This window comes from Myotis yumanensis, unplaced genomic scaffold, assembly GCF_028538775.1.
Source record: "Myotis yumanensis isolate MYYU_CA2020_CCGP unplaced genomic scaffold, mMyoYum1.0.hap1 SCAF_2, whole genome shotgun sequence".
NCBI lineage: Eukaryota > Metazoa > Chordata > Mammalia > Chiroptera > Vespertilionidae > Myotis > Myotis yumanensis.
This window is the reverse complement of record NW_027223753.1, coordinates 57,043,193-57,062,434: the sequence shown is the minus strand read 5'-3', so window position 1 is coordinate 57,062,434 and position 19,242 is coordinate 57,043,193. Positions and strand designations below refer to the sequence as shown.

Below are 19,242 nucleotides of genomic sequence, written 5' to 3'. Positions count from 1 at the left end.
ATTCCACGTCATTTTTTATTTGGGTTACGTATTGGATTCTGGTATAAGATTGCATCTGTAAACAGAATACCAGTGCTTCAGAAAATATCATACAAACCCCGGAATTTGATGATTTTAAGTCTTGTCCATCTTCAATATTCTGTGAACCTAGATGAAAATAAGAAAGGCCACATAAGGATATATTATACTTTGAGACTGGCCTTCACTAGATTGGCAGTGGTTCATTTTGCCAAGAACAAGGAAGCTCCTCTTTCCCTCTCTTAGATAACTGAAGATCTCGGGGTCTCTTATCCCCTTCTATTCATTAGGGACCTACGCCCAGGCCTATAGTTTTATCTCCTTGACTACCTTCTTTACCATCAATGAACTGGTCTTTTCCCCTTACCCCTTTAGGGCTTGCTGCAAAGACCCTAGGCCCAGTCACTTGGGGTACTTGTAGTCCTCTCATCTTCCCACACACTCTCATTCCCTCAGCTGAGAATGGTCTTTTTTCTCTGCTTTTCAAAGTTATGCTGCAACTCAAATGTCAACCCTTATAAAAAGCCTTTCCCAAGCCTTCCTGTTCCCATCATACTTATTTATACTTCTCTATATAGAACTTTCTGCAGTTCAGACTCAGGCAAATATCTTAACCTCTCTAAGGCTATTTTCTCATCAGAAAAATGTGAATAATGTCACAGATTAGGTTCCCCAGGAAGCAGACTTGATTAGTGTGCAGATTTATTAGGAAAGGCTCTTGGGGTCATCACTGGTGAGGAAGGGAAGAATCGGGCAGAGGGAGAAGTTGAGCTGGGATGCAGTCTTAATGGTATACTTTAGCTGTTACAGGTTGTTCTGGAGATGGGATGATCCATAAGAATTGTCTCAAGTTGGGATGAGAAGGCTGGGCCTTCCAACAATCCTGAGATAGATACTATTTGTAGCCCTGAGTTGATTAGTCATTGGATGTGGCCCCTTTGGGAGAGGGTGACTATGCAATACCAGAAGGGGGCTGACAGCTGATGGCTGTGGGCAACACTCTTGGCTGCTGAGGGGTAACAAGCCCTTCATTCCTGAAGGGGATCTAAGAAGTACATTTCAGTGCCCACCACTAATGGTATCTATCTCAGGACTGTTGCAAGTCTAAAATATGATCTATGCTAATAAAAGGGTAATATGCTAATTAGACTGGATAGACCAGGTATCTTTTGGTCATCCAGTCCTCCTCCTGGACAAAGCCACTGTGGCAGGGGCCTAGGCAGAGGCGGTTAGGGGTGATCAGGCCAGCAGGGGAGCAGTTAGGGGCGATCAGGCCAGCAGGGGAGAGCAGTTAGGGGAGAGCAATTAGGAACGATCAGGCCGGTAGGGGAGGGCGGTTAGGGGTGATCAGGCCAGCAGGCAGAGTGGTTATGGGCAATTAGGCAGGCAGGCAGGTGAGTGGTTAGGAGCCAGTGGTCCCAGATTGCAAGAGGGTGTCAGACTGTGGGATTGGGCCTAAACTGGCAGTCGGACATCCCCCGAGGGGTCCCAGATTGGAGAGGATGCAGGCCGGGCTGAGAGACTCCCCCCCCATGCATGATTTTTGTGCACCAGGCCTCTAGTAAGGTATAAAAAGTACATAGCATGCCAAAACCGGTTTGGCTCAGTGGATAGAGCGTAGGCCTGCGGACTGAAAGGTCCCGGGTTCGATTCCGGTCAAGGGCATGTACCTGGGTTGCGGGCACATCCCCCGTGGGAGATGTGCAGGAGGCAGCTGGTCGATGTTTCTCTCCCATCGATGTTTCTAACTATCTATCTCTCTCCCTTCCTCTCTGTAAAAAATCAATAAAATATATTAAAAAAAAAAAAAGTACATAGCATATTGCCGGACATGGGACTCAAGTTGTTATGATTCTTATAAATAGGACTTGGCTCTATCATCATATAGAGCAGCAGTTCTCAACCTGTGGGTTGCGACCCCTTTGGGGATCGAACGACCCTTTCACAGGGGTTGCCTAAGACCATCGGAAAAACATATATAATTACATATTGTTTTTGTGATTAATCACTGTGCTTTAATTATGTTCAATTTGTAACAATGAAAATACATCCTGCATATCAGATATTTACATTACGATTCATAACAGTAGCAAAATTACAGTTATGAAGTAGCAACGAAAATAATTTTATGGTTGGGGGTCACCACAAGATGAAGAACTGTATTAAAGGGTCGCGGCATTAGGAAGGTTGAGAACCACTGATATAGAGCAAGGTGGAAAAGCCTTGTTTTGTTTATATTTGTGTCTACTAGGGCCTGGAACCAATTAGGTTTAATAAAGCCTCATTAATGTGTTAATATAAAAATATAACTGTCACACTTTGTCATAAAAGAGATGTTTGGGTTGAACTCTCAAAACAAATACAAAAACCCATTTCCACCATTTAATAACTTTTTTTATTTATTTTATTTTATTTTATTTTTTTTGGGGAAATCATTTTTTTTTTTATTAAATTTTTATTGTTCAGATTACATTTGTTCCTCTTTTTTTTCCCCCCCATAACTCCCCTCCTCCCAGTTCCCGCCCCACCCTCCGCCCTCACTCCCCACCCACTGTCCTCATCCATAGGTGCACGATTTTTGTCCAGTCTCTTCCCGCATCTCCCATTCCCTTTCCCCCCCCAAGAATAGTCAGTCCATTCCCTTTCTATGTCCCTGATTCATTATAATCACCAGTTCATTCTGTACATCAGATTATTTATTCACTTGATTCTTAGATTCACTTGTTGATAGATGCATGTTTGTTGTTCACATTTTGTATCTTTACCTTTTTCTTCTTCCTCTTCTTAAAGGATACCTTTCAGCATTTCGTATAATACTGGTTTAGTGGTGATGAACTCCTTTAGCTTTTCCTTATCTGTGAAGCTCTTTATCTGACCTTCAATTCTGAATGATAGCTTTGCTGGATAAAGTAATCTTGGTTGTAGGTTCTTGATATTCAGCACTTTGAATATTTCTTGCCATTCCCTTCTGGCCTGCAAAGTTTCTGTTGAGAAATCAGCTGACAGTCGTATGGGTATTCCCTTGTAGGTAATTGAGTCTCTTTCTCTTGCTGCTTTTAAGATTCTTTGTCTTTCGATCTTGGCATTTTAATTATGATGTGTCTTGGTGTGGTCCTCTTTGGATTCCTTTTGTTTGGGGTTCTCTGCGCTTCTTGGACCTGTAAGTCCATTTCTTTCACCAGGTGGGGGAAGTTTTCTGCCATTATTTCTTCAAATAGGTTTTCAATATCTTGCTGTCTCTCATCTTCTGGCACCCCTATTATTCTGATGTTTGTACGCTTGAAGCTGTCCCAGAGGCTCCTTACACTATCTTCGTATTTTCGGATTCTTTTTTTCATTTTGCTTTTCTGGTTGGGTGTTTTTTGCTTCTTCGCATTTCAAATCTTTGACTTGATTCTTGCGCTCCTCTGGTCTGCTATTGGGTGTCTGTATAATATTCTTTATTTCAGTCTGTGTATGCTTAATTTCTAGTTGGTTCTTTATCATAGCATCGAGGGTCTCATTAGTTTTCGTGAGTCTCTCATCAAGTTTATTGGCTGCTTCTAGCACATTATTGCAAGCCCTCAAAATTGCGTTTTTTAGCTCCATATCCTCCATTTCTGTCATGTTTTTTTGTCTCCGCATCTTTTATGCTTTTTGGTGCACCCCCTTGTGGTCTTTGTGCGCAGTCTTGTTTTAGTTAAGCCTTGATTGTTCTAGTTAATACTAGAGGGATTTGACCACCAGGCTGACTGGCTGTGAGAATCAGCTGTGTGGAAAACTTCTGTCCTCTGGGGAGGTGCTAATCTAGCCTTTGCCTGAGGCGATCCGGCAAATGGCTCTGCGCAGGGCTTGGGCAGGGCGGGATCCACAGGGCAGGTGGAGGGAGCAGTTATGGCTGCTCTCAGTCCTGTTCCCAGAGGCTCTGCTTCTCAGAACCCCAGCAACCGCTGCAAACCTCAGAGAGAAAGCTGCCCTCACATTCCAACTGATGCTAGACAATCCCGTTTCTCCCGTTTGAGTCTGAGTCCCTAGAGACTCGCCCGGATCTGGAGCTCAGAGTCTGAGACTCCCTCCTGATTGAAAACGACAACCGCACACTCAGCCACCAGCCCGCTTTTCGCGCGCACCTCCTCACCTTTGTATTTTCCACTGCGCCTTTTCTGAGCCTCGGTATGCTGTTGTCTTTCCTTCTAGTTGAAGAGTCTGTCCTCGGCCAGCCTTCCTGTGGTTCTGGGTGATGTCTGTTCCGTCTTTTAGTTGTATTTTTGAAGTGGTTGTTTGCGGCAGCAATCTCCGGTGTTTACCTATGCCGCCATCTTGGTCTCTCCGCTAATAACTTTTTCTAGCAAAATAAAAAGAGGTATATATATCTACTTGCCTGGAAAAAAAGTTCCAAAATCAAAAGCAATGCATCATTTCTTGACAATATCAGAAGAGCTTCAGTTAAAATGGCTTCCACCACTGGATTCTATATTTTTGCAATATAATCTTCAAACCACAGACAGGGAAGGAGATTTAGCTCAGCTTTTTCACAGCTCATAAATGGTAAGGTTGTCAATGGAACTATCAACCCAAAGTACTTACCTCCAACAGGGTGTGTTGGGCTTTATTTTCTTGTATGCTCAACATAGCTTTTTGTTTTGTCAAAGTAAGTTAACGTAAAAAACCATTGAAACCTGAAAAGAATTTTTGTGAGTTTATTTGAGCCAAACTGTTGACATATCCCGGGAAGCAGAACCTCAACGAATTGAGATAATGCTCCGGAGAATGGCGGGTTACATTTGTATTTATACATTGCAATCAAAGACGTAGGTGGGTTACATGAAATCCATTGGTGATAGATTAAGGAGGTGGGATAAAGCAAAACAGGGGAAACCCCTGGGACTGGATAAAAAGTAAAATGATGGACACATACTTAGGTGGGTGCAGGATCAATTAACATGATAATGAAGGAATTTGTGGTATCTGTCCTGGCGCCCAGCACATTTGGTTGTGCCCCAGGGGCTCCAGAAAAGGAAATTACAAGTTATCTAGACCTGTGGTCAGCAAACTGTGGCTCTTTAGCCCCTTGAGTGTGGCTCTTCCTAAGCCTTAGGAGTACCCGAATTAAGTTAATAACAATGTACCTACCTATATAGTTTAAGTTTAAAAAATTTGGCTCTCAAAAGAAATTTCAATCGTTGTACTGTTGATATTTGGCTCTGTTGACTAATGAGTTTGCCGACCACTAGTCTAGACATTTCAAGGGTATGTCATCATAGATGCAAAAAGACAAATAGGCTCAGTTAAGGTAAAGGTTGACCTTGTCAGTGAACATACTGGCCTAGGACATAACTGCTTTTAAAGTTTAATTTCAGACCATCCTTTGTGGTGATTTTAGGTCTCTGAGTTTGGAAGACTGCCATGCAGGCCTCCCTGAGCTCGTCAGGTCAGCATGTGGCCCCTTTCGTCCACAGTTTTAATAGATTGATTATTGAGCATTGTTTTGTGACACACACAGGTCTGGGATAAAGCAATGAGCAAAAGTTAAAAGTCCTTGGCTGGAAGGACCTCTCACTTTCTTGGTAGCAGGTCATGGACTCATAAGGTCTCCAAGTTATAACTCACGAAGAAATGGCACAAGTGTGCTCTTGCGGTCCGGGAAGTCTCAGATGTTGACCCTTGAGAAGGGACTAGAACTGTGTATTGAACATCCAGGAGTGAAAGGAAAGCTGGAGGACATGTTCTTGCCCGAGGGAACGGCAAGCGCTGAGTCCTGAAGTGGACTGAGCCTGCGTGTTGTAGGAACAGGCGGAGAGCCAGAGGGGAGGGTGAGGGGACTGATCTGGGGTGGGCATGAGCTAGGCAGGAGCACGTGCAATATACATCGGTATTTGCTAGCCTGAGACCACCTCTACGGGAGCTAAGGTGTGCAACTCTCTCCAGGCCACACGGGGGCCGGATGAAGCCGATTTCCAACAGTGGAGCTACCTACCAGGGTAGGGCCACGGGAGACTAGCGCGAGGCATGGACTGGGTCCTGCCCTCAGACCAGCCCTCGCCCCGAGGCAGGGGCAGGGGCGGATCGCGGGGGTGGGCCTCGGCGGCCCCCCGCCCGCGGGCGCTGCATCGGCTGCAGTTACCAGCAGGCGGTGTAGTGAGCGCGCCTGCAGCCACCGCCGCCAGCCCGTCCCAGCGACGAGGAGAGAGGAGGGGACCGGAAGGAGCCGCTGGTACTGCGGGAAGTGGCAAGAGCGGGAGGCGGGGACCCACCTGGAAGCGCCGCGGCCCCGCTGTCGAGCTTCCTGCGGCGGCGGCCACCGGAGCAAGTGCTGTGGCGGGGGTGGAGAGCGGCCACGGCGGCGGCACCTCCCCGAGTGGCCCGCGGAGACCTGCTCCGCGAGGAAGGTGAGAGGCGCTCGGGGCACGTGGTGAGGGCCAGACGCGGGGGAGGGGAAATGGGAGAGGAAGAGGGAACCCGGGGTACATTCGGCTCCGGGACCCGGATTTGGAGTAGAGTGCCGGGAGGGGGTGGCCTGGCGGCGGCGGCGGCGGCGAAGCCCCCACGTGGGGCGGGGGTGCGCGCGCACGTGTGCGCGGGCGAAAGGGAGCCGGGGAGGGCGGCGGGCGCGCGCGCGCGCTCCTTAGCGGCCCACGTGACGGGCACGCTGAGAATCGGCTTCCACGTGACAGGCGGGGGTGAGGTGGAGGGATGCTGTGTCTGTAGTATAACTGGTCATCCAAGGATTTTAGGGTTGTTTGCTACTTACCTTTTATACTAGAGGTAGTAGGGTGAGAAATGTAAGGCGGATAAGACTTCCTGCCCTTTCTCTGTTGTACACAACATTCTTCAGTCCGTTCAGGAAACACTTTTTAACTGTCGAACTACAGATTTTCCTATACCGCCATGTTCTTGGAAACTCGCGAGATGCTAGTGGGTTTGTATCGCGAGATCTCTCGATTCTCGCGGGACCTTGTTGGCAGAGCAGTTGCCCTGGATGGCGGAGCCCTGGGTTCCCGGGGCCTGGGACCTGCAACTCTTTCTACAAGGCAAGTTGTTAGGGAGGGGCCGGGAGCGAGTGCCTCTTGGTGTTGGGAGACGTGCTGTGTCAGCTTCCTCTAGTCTGGCAGGGAATACCTTGACCCCATTGAGGCGGGACGGTCTTCTCATCCCCCTGCGGGCGCTCTGCCACCTGCACTGTGCGTCCCGCACCCGGGCACCCTCTGCCCCGCGCATAGTTCCACCCCCGTCCCAACTCGCTGGAAGTCTGGAGCCGTGCTCGTGCAGACATGATGATTCCATTGGATACTGTTACTCTTACTTTCAAAACGTTCTTGTTAGTTTTGCTCCTTGTTGCCATTTTCTAAAGAATTCCAGTCCTGTTAACCATTCTGTTGCTCGTTCCTGCTGCGGTACCTTTCTCCACGGGCCGTTCTCAGGCGCTAAAAACAGCGCCTTTCATTTCTTCCTTCTGGGCATCACTTACTCCTGTTTATTTGGGCATTGATCATTCTTACTTTTGTGTTTACGGTAACTTTTGGCAGTTTATGGAGAGACCCTTTATGTCTCTGACAATGCCTGATATCAGAATAAAATTGTTCTTTTCTTCTTTTGTACGTACCTGCCTATTGACTCATCATTACCGATAACATTTTGATTACTGTGTTACGAGGTTGCCATCTTTGATGTTCAGGGATGGTTGTTTTAGGTTACATATTTAAAGTAATAGTGGAATGTTTTAAGTCAAGTTTTTAATTAACTCCTTTTCATAAACTTGGTTATCAGAGTTTGAGTTCAATTTTTCTTCAATGAGTTAGTCATCAAATTAATTTTTCTCCCAACTCGAATGGCTTATCAAAAATGAATTACAGTAGGCTTTTTTCATATTCTTGCGCATTCTTTGGATTTATTTAGTATTCTCAGTGGGGAGTTAATTACAAAACGAACCAGATAACTAGGTAATCCATTCGTATATATTTTTTAAGCTACAAAAGTGTTATTTGCGTCTACACTTCATACAGAAAAGACTCCCTGTTACACTCTACCAAATTGCCTTCCCCAGTCCTAAATCTGTGACCACTCTTAGCGATAGTTGGGCCATTATTTCAGCTATTTTCCATGTATTAGTTTGTTTTCTTAAGGGAACGGAGGGGTGTTGTTTTAAGATACACTATTACAACATTAGCAATCAGTACAATTTTTCCTCAGCTTTTATTTAGTGATATATGCCTATTGTCTTGACTCATGCATTCTTGCTTTAAAAAATACATCTTTTGTTTGTACAGATTTTTGGGTGGTGTAATTTTGTGAAAGTATCTTGAATGATAGCATTATTTTTTGTGCTAAAGATTTAGTATCCTAGGAGCTTTGTAAAAATAAAGTTTATGTAAAATAGGAATTAAGGAAAAATATTTTATGATTTGGGATCTATATTTTTATACTTAATATTTGAATTATATACTTACCCTTACATGCACATGCTTGTATTTTATAATACTTATATATTCTAAACTATAAGAAAAGTAAGTGTATAGTTTTCTAGAAGTTTTACTAGTAGAAGTTATCAGCTCAAAGTAATTGTTCTGACAATGAAATATAGTGAGCTTAACAGAAGAATGGTTGATATATCAGTAGGTAGTGTAAATATACATATAATTAAAAGTTGCTAAGCAGCATTTTGCCATTGTTTTTTTGTATTTTTCCTCCCAAATTTACCAGCATTATTATTTATTAGACCTGTCACATAAAAAGAAAAGTCTTGTTCTTGGGTAGTGTGGTTTTTCAATTGTCATAATTCAGGAATATTGGTTATAGTTAATAAAAATTATATTTGAGAGAGATGTGATGTGGGAAAAAGGAAAAGGAGATATGGGATTATATAGGTTGATACTGAAATGGAATTGGAGAAGTTGCAGAGTAAAGAGGATGGTAGAAGGTTGACAGCCATGGTCCAAGAATAGACAGGCTCATGTCGGTTGTTGCAGGGCAAGCTGGATTGACCAGAATTTGGAATCAGTATTTGAGGTAATTTTTTTCTCTTAAATAATTTTGAAGACAATTTTCAATCCTCCCCCCAAATTGCTTGATAGCTATCACCTGTCATAAAAAGTCAGCAACTGAGGTTGATATTTAATTGAAGTTATACTTAGGTGTATAGCCCTCTTGTTAAATAACACTTGTTGAATAAATTTTATTATTTTTAAAAGGAAATTGTTGCCCTTGGCCAGGTTGCTCAGTTAGTTAGAGCGGCCTGCCATACTCCCAGTGTTGTGGGTTCGATCTCTGGTCAGGCCACATGCAAGAATAACCAATGAATGCATACATAAGTGGAGCGATAAATCTGTTTCCCTCCCTACCTCCCTTCCCATCTTCCCTCCCGGGAGTTCCCTCCCTTCCTCTCTCCTTTCCCTTCCCCACATTTTCCCTCTATCCTCCTCCCCCTTCCTCTTTCTCTCTAAAAATCAATACAAAAATAAAAGTAGGAAATTGTGAAAATTACAATGGATTCAAAGGTCACAACTATAATGGCCTTTGCAAAGGCATCTACAAAGTTTTGCTTAGTAATTGGGTCTTTGGTAGTTCTCCTGTGCATCCGATCTTCACAATAATGTATGTTCCTTATGCCAACAACTTTGTTTTATAAACTGCTTTTTGTAGTGGGTGTTGGGAATTACCAGTCTTCCAGACTGGTACAGACTAAATTATCTAGTACTGGGAAGAAATATGCTGAGAAAATCCAAGGAGCAGGAGAAATGTAACTTAAATGATTTGAATGTGCTTGAGTAAAACTTAACCAAGACATTTTATTTTCCTTTTTGTCAATTATTACTGCTATAGAAGTGATCAATGACAGCTAATGAGCTTCAGTATTAGAGAAAATGGATAACTGATAATATAATACTGATTTGTCCTCACTTGGGTTTTTTCCCTAAGGTCTAACACAATGTTAATTTCTATAGACCTGTAACATTGTAAACTATACCTTGTAATGCCTATGTTACCTAGTAATTATACCAAGACTATAAGTTTTATTTCTTACCTTTTGAATCAGTGTCCACGAGAGATTTCAGTGTTCAAGAGAGATTACATATTGACCAGAAACTTCAATAAAAGTACATTGCAGCCCTGGCTGGTGTGCTCAGTTGGTTGAGTGTTGTCCTGTGCACCAAAGGGTTGCGGGTTGGATTCCTGTCAGGGCACTTGCCCAGGTTGTGGGTTTATTTCCTGTTAGAGTGTTTAAGGGAGGCAATCAAATCTCTCTCTCTCTCTCTCTCTCTCTCTCTCTCTCTCTCTCTCTCTCTCTTTCTCATTGCTATTTCTCTCTTTTCTCTCTCCCTCTCCTTTGATCTCTTTAAAATCAATAAAAATAAAAACTTTTTTTGAATTTTTATAAGAGTTTATTTGAGTTAAGATCAAAATAAAAACATTTTTAAAAAAGTACCTTGCAGGTAGGTGCTTTAAAAAATCTATCTAATTTCATATGAAAATTCAGTCTGTATTAAGCTACAAAGAATATTTGCTAGAATTTTTGACTTTTATAGTAGCATTTAATCTAGATGTGTTACACATTGTGGTGCAAATTTCTGTAGTTAATACCTTGATAAGCACTGTAATTATACTTTAAAAAACAGTATCAGTAAATACTCAAATTTCTCAAATTCCTAAGCCTCTACTTCTAAAACCATGCAATATGGACTTTGCTATTTTATTCAAACTTATTCTTCTCACCTCTTTCTGTTTTTCTTTTTAGCTGTTCTTTCTAATTTATGTAGGTAATTTTGCCTTGTCCGAGACAAGTGAGTTGAGTAACTTTCCCTGAGGTGACTTAAACTGTGTATTTTATTATTTATCACTTTTTTGGAATTCCAGTATATTTATTTGTTAGTAATTTAAGGACATTTTGGGTGCTAGTGATACCAGCTACTATAAACAGGGATCTTGAGCCTTCAAAATAACTAACCAAGTAAAATAAACCTATGGACTTTATTCAGAAACTACTAATGCAGTAAATGACTTTAAAGTTTGCAGCCCTAACAGGGTTGGTTATCTGATTTTTTTAGCTCACAGGTTATCCACAGAATTGGCCATTGGAGTTAGGCACACTGACAAGCTGAACTGCCTGTCATCTCATTTCAAGGGAGAAGGAAGAAGAGCTATTAAAAAGAAGATGGAACTATAGAAGTTAATAGTATTTTAAGGCCATTACCTGGAGACAGTCTTAAAATCATTAATTTCTTAACGAATCTTATATTGTGGAGATGTATATAGTACGTGATGTGTCATAGTGATGACATCAATCGTAAATAAACCTTTATTCCATGTACTGTGTTTAAGGAAATAAGAAATTGGTGTCTTTTAAAAAGATTGTTATAAGAGTAACCTTTTTCAGAGCTTTGTTAATGCATTTCAGTTTCCTAGGAAATTCATTTACAGAACTCATCTGATGATACCAAATAAAAATGGTGCTGTTGTGTATGGAATTTTCTTTGTTTAATTTTATTGCCTTTGTCTACTTATTTCCTTAGTTAATATTTCAAGGGATTATCTTTCAAATAAGGTTCTATTGTATTTAATATTTGATACTAATAGTAATTAACCAATTGTCTAAAGAACATTTGTTCTATAAAACATTTGTTGAAGGAATTTTCAAAAAAGATGATTAGAATTAGTAAATGTCCTTTCTGCATTATTCAGTTACATAGTTTTGAGCCCAGATATTGAGTCTTTATCCTCAGCATACTGAGTGTCCCAAGATGAGAAATGTTTCATATTGTTACTTTGCTTACCTCAGTGTTTCTCAGCCTTCCTAATGCTGTGACCCTTTAATACAGTTCCTCATGTTGTGGTGACCCCCAACCATAAAACTATTTTCGTTGTTACTTCATAACTGTAATTTTGCTACTGTTATGAATCGTAATGTAAATATCTGATATGCAGGATGTATTTTCATTGTTACAAATTGAACATAATTAAAGCATAGTGATTAATCACAAAAACAATATGTAATTGTATATGTGTTTTCTGATGGTCTTAGGCGGCCTTGTGAAAGGGTCGTTCGACCCCCAAAGGGGTCTCGACACACAGGTTGAGAACCGCTGGCTTACCTTCTTAGTTTCTTTAAAATGTTAAGTTAAACCACCTCATTGGTAGAATGATGGTAGGTAGTGTTTGATTTAGCTATAAAGGGTGTGTGTTTTAATGATTTTAATAGCTGGTTTGAGAATTTTAAAGCTTGGGAAATGATACAACTATATTAACATTTTGATAGGCTTCTTCCAGTATTTCAAATATATATGTCTTAAATTATTATAGATAAAACATTTAATTTCATGCCCAGTTTTTTAACCTAATGTTGGGTAACATTTTCCCATTTTCACAATGAGTCTTCATAATTATAATAAATGGCTGTATGATGTTCCATGTAGATGAATCATTTCTCCTGTTCTAACATTTTGCATATATAAATAACACTGTGAAGGATGTTTATACATGTTTTCTACATAAGTATTCCTGTCTAGTGTATTGCCAGAAATGATTTTTAGCTCACATTTTAAAGACTCTTACAACTAATTGTAATATTTATAAAAAGTATCAATTTATGTTTATAGTAAAGTGGCTGTTGCTCTGTACCCAACAATAAATATTATTTATAAAAACTTAATAGGGTGTAAGTCATACCACTTTTTTTCTTAGGTTACTACTGAGGTGAAACATTACTTGATGGTTAATAGATGTATTCATTTTGTGAATTTTTAAGATAAATAATTTAAAAATTAATGTAAACATACCTTTTGACCTAATTTTGTACTACTACTAACTTATGAAATTCCTCCTCCAGAAATGTAATAAAAAATGATTTAATGCTGTTTCTTTAGTTTTTCTAAGTTAGATTTAAATAAATTTAAGTTTTTAACCTCATTTGGCATTGGTGTGAAGTGAGAATCTGAATGTTTTTCCTCCAAATTGATAATTGTCTTAACTCTATTAAATAATCCTTTATGTTTTCATTGCTTCATGTTTAATTTTTACATTTTAAACGCTTATATTTAATACTGTTTGTTTTTATTTGAAACTATAAAAATATTAACAGTGTTTTTTAGATGATTATTTGACATGTTTAATATAATTTGCTCTGGTCTCTTTATTGTTTTCTTTCTGATTGATTTTTAAGAGCACTTTATAATTGAGGATAATAAAGCTCATTCTGTACAAAACAATGTTTTATAATTTCTTTTCTTATTAGCCAAAATTTTTAAAATAATTCTTTTTCCATACTCCAGAATTAAGTAGAATTCAGTGAAACAGTTTCTCCTTTCTTGAACAGACAAAATATGAAACTACTTTAAGAGTTCAGTACTAGAGGCTATAAAGAGAAAAACTACTTTGGTAGAATTTTGTAGAATTAGAGAAATAAAATGCTAAGATCAGCAATTTAGGATGTGTGCTTAAGGTATTTCCTTTACTAAATACAGTAATAGACAAGTTGACATCATATGCTTCTAATATATTTAATGACAAAGTGCTAATTGGTAGTTCTAGGACTCAAGTTATAGAATCACAGTATCTTTCTTCAGCTGTTAGGAACAGTGTGGTGCATTTACTGTAATTTAATGAATAATAGAATTTCAGATGACTATCAGTGAGGACATTCATGTCAAGGAGGACATTTTTAATATTGAAAGTACTTATTGTTTAGAAAGGAGTGGTCTTTTTTTTCTTTTATGAAAAAATTATTCAAGATCTTAAGATAATCATTCTGAAAAGATGTATTTATTTACATTTTAAAACTGAAGGCTCCAAAGCTGCTGTTTTAACATTTTCGACTGTTTACAGATTAGTGTGATTGCATTAATGCTAGGGAGAAAAATCAGATTAAATTTAAGTGAGAAACCATAGTAAATATTGGGGAAAAGATGTGTGTCTTGTGTTTGGGGTCACATAAAGAGAATTGCAGGTGAAGAGCTTGATGTGATGAAATTTCCTTCCACTTTGGTTTGGCATGAGACTTAAAGGGATTGGAACATAATCTATACCTTTTATTTCTACTGGAATTCAGCTACCCCATAAAGGGATGAGTTGATTTGTGAAATGGCACAGAAATGGTCTAGGAAATAGCAGGTGCTAACTTCTGGCTCTTATTTATCCTCTTTACTAGTTTTTGTTTTTTTAATTGTTCAGAAGTTTAAGGGAAACAGATCAGCATTTTTAAAAATACATTTCCCATTAGTATGCAGATTAATGTATTTCATAAGAAAAGTGAGATAATGCTCTATTTGGCTTGGCTGTATTATAGAGGTATCTTCCTCCTGAAAAAGGTGTGTGTGTTTGTGAGATTTATCTACTGATGGCCTTTGAGGAACTTGAATACTTCTCTATATTAACTCTCTACTGCCCTCCTAGACCTCTAATTCTTAATCTTAACTCTCTCCACTGAATAGAATTTTAAAATGTTTTTGCAGTAATGTTTTATTTCCTGAGGGAGAAATTTCCTTTTCCCCCCTCCCTGCTTAAAAAAAAAAAAAGTGATTAAAACATAATACACACAGAAAGTTCCCATAAGTCTACAGTTCAGTGAATTTTCACTATGTGAACACACCTGTAAGGAGTTGAACATTATACAAAGCCCAGAAACTGTCTTGAGCCCTATTCTGTTCATGAAAACTCCCCTTTCCCCCATGAGAAACCACTATTTTAATGTCTGGTACCATAGAATAATTTTGTGTGCTTTTGAACTTTAATTTTTTTATAAACATTACTGCTTCTTTATTCTGTTTTGACATGAGTAACCTGAGAAATCCTAGAACTCAATATTTATACCTGGAGATTTCAGCACTTCGAGTTAGACTTTTTTCTCCTGGCATTCAGTTTTCAAGAACTCTCTGGAAGGGAAGGGATTGGTCACCAAAGAAAAGTCTTTGCTTTCAGATTGTGTGGTAGACCTGTTTGTGTGTTAATGTCATTGATGGCCTACAACAGCCCCTCAGCTTTTATTTTATTTTTCCACTTAAATTTTTTGTTTTGAATACTTTGGTACAGCATTCCTGATGAGCTAATGGCTTTTTGGACTTTTATCCTATGACTTGGCAGCTTTCTTTTCATTCTTTGAATTCCTTTCAAGCAATTACTCATTTCCATTCTAATTTGACAGAAACCCTCTGGTATATCCTGTATTATTTATCCCCAAGAAAAAAAACCCCAGTTTAAGTTTAAGCCATTTTACTTTTATTGTTTTTCTTCTTCTTTTTTTTAAATAATTAAATCTTTATTGTTCAGATTATTACATCCATTTTACTTTTAAAATACTTATTTTATATTTATGATCAGGACAAAATTGTGGCATGCAGATTATAAAATCAAATTGTAGGCTAACTAAAAAGTTGAGAATCAGCTGAGAGACTTTACTTAGTATTTCCTTTCAGACTGATTTCATGTGTAAGTGCAATTTTCTTATCAGAAATCCTCCCTTTGTATTTTCTTTTCTATGCCTCCCATTTTACTTTCTTAATTTTAAAGAAAGGCATAGTAAAAGATTTATTACTATGTTCATGCACATAATTTTTCTTTCAGGTAAGTCTCATGATTAGCTTGGAAGATAGACTTAATTTCCCTCATAAATAAATTTTGATTACTGTCAGTTGTTACTTTAGAGCCAGAATATTATAAATAGCTTATAGTTGTTGGAATTAGCTATTTTGTTTCAGAATAATTTAAGATTAACACCTACCTACATTTCAGACTCTAGTGATCTTGTATTTGCTGAGCTTTTGTGGAAATGTTAGGCAAATGTTTTGACTAACATTTCTTTAAGAAGTTATGGGGTTTTTTTTGGTTTGGAGATTTTTAAATGTCTGACTTTGGGAGGGACACCGTGTTATAGGAGAACATTATCTCATGAAGAATGAGGTAAAGAATAATTGACTTAGGTCAGTGGTCGGCAAACCTTGGCTCAGGAGCCACATGCGGCTCTTTGGCCCCTTGAGTATGGCTCTTCCACAAAATACCACGTGTGGGCACTCACGTAGAGTGCGATTGAAACTTCGTGGCCCATGCGCAGAAGTCGGTTTTCGGAAAGGAGACAAAACAAGTATATAAGACGAGTGTGGATGGGAGAGTTGGAAGGGGTCGACCTCAGCAAACGTACCTCAATCAGACTGAGGGCGTTTTTAGCAAAGGCCAGCTTAGGAGTACCCTAATTAAGTTAATAACAATGTACCTACCTATATAGTTTAAGTTTAAAAAATTTGGCTCTCAAAGGAAATTTCAGTCGTACTGTTGATATTTGGCTCTGTTGACTAAAGAGTTTGCCGACCACTGACTTAGGTAATGGTTATGGAGTTTCCACTAGATTTGAATAAATGCTGTTTTTACTTCGCTAATGAGTCAAGATATTTTCCAGGTGGACCTAAGCCACATATATATAGGTAGATACTTTTCTTTCTGTAGTTAGCAAAATTTCACCAAGGAAATTCTGATTTATATGTAACTATACAGCATTGGTTCTCAAACTTTAACATGCATCATAATCACGTGGAAGGTTTATTTGTTTCTGTTTCTTAAAAATAATGGATGGCTGGGCGCCACCCCTAGAGTTTCAGATCTAGTAGGTTATAAGACCACACTTTGAGAACTAATACTAGGGTATAGTCAGGGCACCTATATTTAATCGAAGAAACACAAACACCTCAGAACTGATTCTGATGTACATCCTAACTGAGAACTTAAGAGCAGTAGTTCTCAAAATATGGGTTCTGGCCTGAAAGGTTGCCAGTTCCATTCCTGGTCAGGGCACATGCCAGGATTTCAGTCTCCATCCCTAGTGGGGGGCATGCAGGAAGCATCTGATTGATGTTCCACTCTTGAATAAATGTTTCTCTTCCTCTCCCTCTCTCTCTAAAAATCAATTTTAAAAATCTTTAAAAAAAATGAGCCTGGGTCCAGCCAACTTTAGCTCAGTGGTTGAGCGTCAACCTATGAACCAGGAGGTCACCAGTTGATTCCCAGTCTGGGCACATGCCCAGGTTGCGGGCTCGATCCCCAGTGTGGGGCATGCAGGAGGGAGCTCAATCAATGATTCTCTCTCATCATTGATGTTTCTATCTCTTCCTCTCTAAAATCAATGAAAAATATTTTAAAAAATACATAAATAGCCGAAGCCAGTTTGGCTCAGTGGATAGAGCGTCGGCCTGCGGACTGAAGGGTCCCGGGTTCGATTCCGGTCAAGGGCATGTGCCTGGGTTGCGGGCACATCCCCAGTAGGGGGTGTGCAAGAGGCACCTGATCGATGTTTCTCTCTCATCAATGTTTCTAACTCTCTATCTCTCTCCCCTCCTCTCTGTGAAAGATCAATAAAATATATTAAAAAAAACACATAAATATTTATAAAATGAGCCTGGGAACAGCAGCATAGCATTACTTGGGAACTTGTTACAAATACAAATTCTCTCCAACTCAGCTGGAACCCAGAAATCTATGTTTTAAACTAGTCCTCTAAATGATTCTGACGTGTGCTGAAGTTTGAGAACCATCTCGTAACTCAAAAGTGCCCTTCCTGGTAACTCTCTGGGCATTTACTAGCAATGCAAATCTCAGCCCTAGGTGGTTTGGCACAGTGGACAGAGCATCAGCTGGTGGACTGAAGGGTCCTGGGTTCAGTTCTTGTCAAGGGCACATACCTCGTACCTCCATTGCAGGCTTGATCCCTGACCCCTGGCTCTGGTCAGGGCTCCAGATTGGGAGGCCACCAATCAATGTGTGTCTCTTACATTGATGTCTCTCTCTCTGTGTCTCTCCTCCTCCCTTCCACTCTCTCTAAAAATCAATGAAAAATATCCTCAGGTGAGGGTTAACAAAAACAAAAAAATGCAACTTTTAGGACCTACCCAAATCTTCCCGAATAACAGAATCTCATTTTAACTAATTTCCCAGGCAGTTTGAATGTATATTGAAGATTGTGAAGGACTGCTCTGGATAATTTTTTTTAAAAACATATTTTTATTGATTTCAGAGAGGAAGGGAGAGGGAGAGATAGAAACATCAATGATGAACAAGTATCATTTATCGGCTGCATCCTGCACACCCCCTACCGGGGATTGAGCCTGCAACTTGAGCATGTGCCCTTGACTGTAATCGATCCTGGACCTTCCAGTCCATAGCCCAATGCTCTATCCACTAAGCCAAATCAGCTAGGGTTGCTCTAGATAATTTTTTAAAATAATACTAATAAAATTTATTGAAAGTTTTCTGTGTGCTACATATATAGAAATACTGTATTCATTATTAGTTCTCACAACAACCTTTTAAGGATGGCTACTGTTACCCTTTTTCTGCATATGAGCAAGTTGAAGCAGAGAGGTTAAGTATCTTGCTCAGTGCTATACAGGTTCCCAATTCTGGGTTTGGGATATGAACCTAAGCATTCAGATTTTGTTTTTGGAGTTTGAGGTGTTATGGCCATTTATGTACATTTGTCTTTCCTTGTTCCAGCACCGTAGTATATATATTCAATTTTAATGAACTTCTTTTATCACATTTTACAGTGATACTTGAATTTTCTTCCAGATCTATTGTTCAGGGACTGTTTTAAACATAAAAATAATCAGAACTGGAGTAGCTATGATTTGAATACTTTGATCTTTAAAAATAGAATGCTTTTAAGTTTATTCATTGTGTTATTTAGCCAAACTTTTATGCTGCTTTATACATCTTGTTTTTGCATGTAATTTTAGTAAGGCTTTTATTTTATTTTATTTTATTTACTGATTTTAGAGAGAGAAAGGGAGACAGAGAGAAACATCTCTGTGATTGTTGCTTTCTGCATGTGCCCTGATGGGGGATGGAACCCTGTGTATGTGCCCTGAACCTGACACCTTTTAGAGTATTGGACCACACTCCAACCAATTAAGCCACACCGACCAGTGCTGGGCATTTCTTAAAGTGTTTTAGATAAAGTTGTGTACTGTGGTGTCAAATAAACAAACTACTTTTGTTTAGTAAAGAGGACTATAATGTAATTCAGTACCAGGAGGCCCCAATATGCTAAAATTACTGGATTTGGAGTTCAATTCAAGTAACACATGCAGATTTGCATAATAGATCTAAATACTGGTGTTATTGTCAAGGCAGTGTAAGGAAGGAGCTGAGCATTCTGGTCACCATATTAATTAGAAATTTTTGAGGGAGGATTTCTTTTTGAGTGTATAATTCAGTGATTTTTAGTGAATTTACAGTGTTGTGCAACTATTCCCACAGTCCAGTTTTAGAACA

General features: G+C 39.5%; 1 protein-coding gene and 1 long non-coding RNA gene across 9 annotated transcripts in view; one reads left to right on the top strand and one right to left on the bottom strand.

Annotated features, from left to right (window-relative positions):
• Window positions 1-2: 2 nt before the first annotated feature.
• Window positions 3-6,583, bottom strand: LOC139003485 (uncharacterized). The gene is made up of 3 exons (XR_011470250.1): window positions 6,252-6,583; window positions 4,136-4,342; window positions 3-147 (listed from the first exon to the last, which is right to left on the bottom strand). It is a non-coding gene; the product is annotated as an uncharacterized lncRNA (long non-coding RNA).
• The window catches only part of ZZZ3 (zinc finger ZZ-type containing 3), a 128,385-nt gene continuing 115,334 nt past the window's right edge, over window positions 6,192-19,242 (top strand). For 6 of the 8 annotated variants that reach the window (XM_070405412.1, XM_070405406.1, XM_070405411.1 and 3 more), the window contains exon 1: window positions 6,962-7,028. The gene's annotated coding sequence lies outside the window, so the exon portion shown is untranslated. Of the gene's footprint in view, window positions 6,387-6,961; window positions 7,029-19,242 lie in introns of those variants that run through there. The other 2 variants (XM_070405405.1, XM_070405407.1) reach the window with 1 other exon arrangement.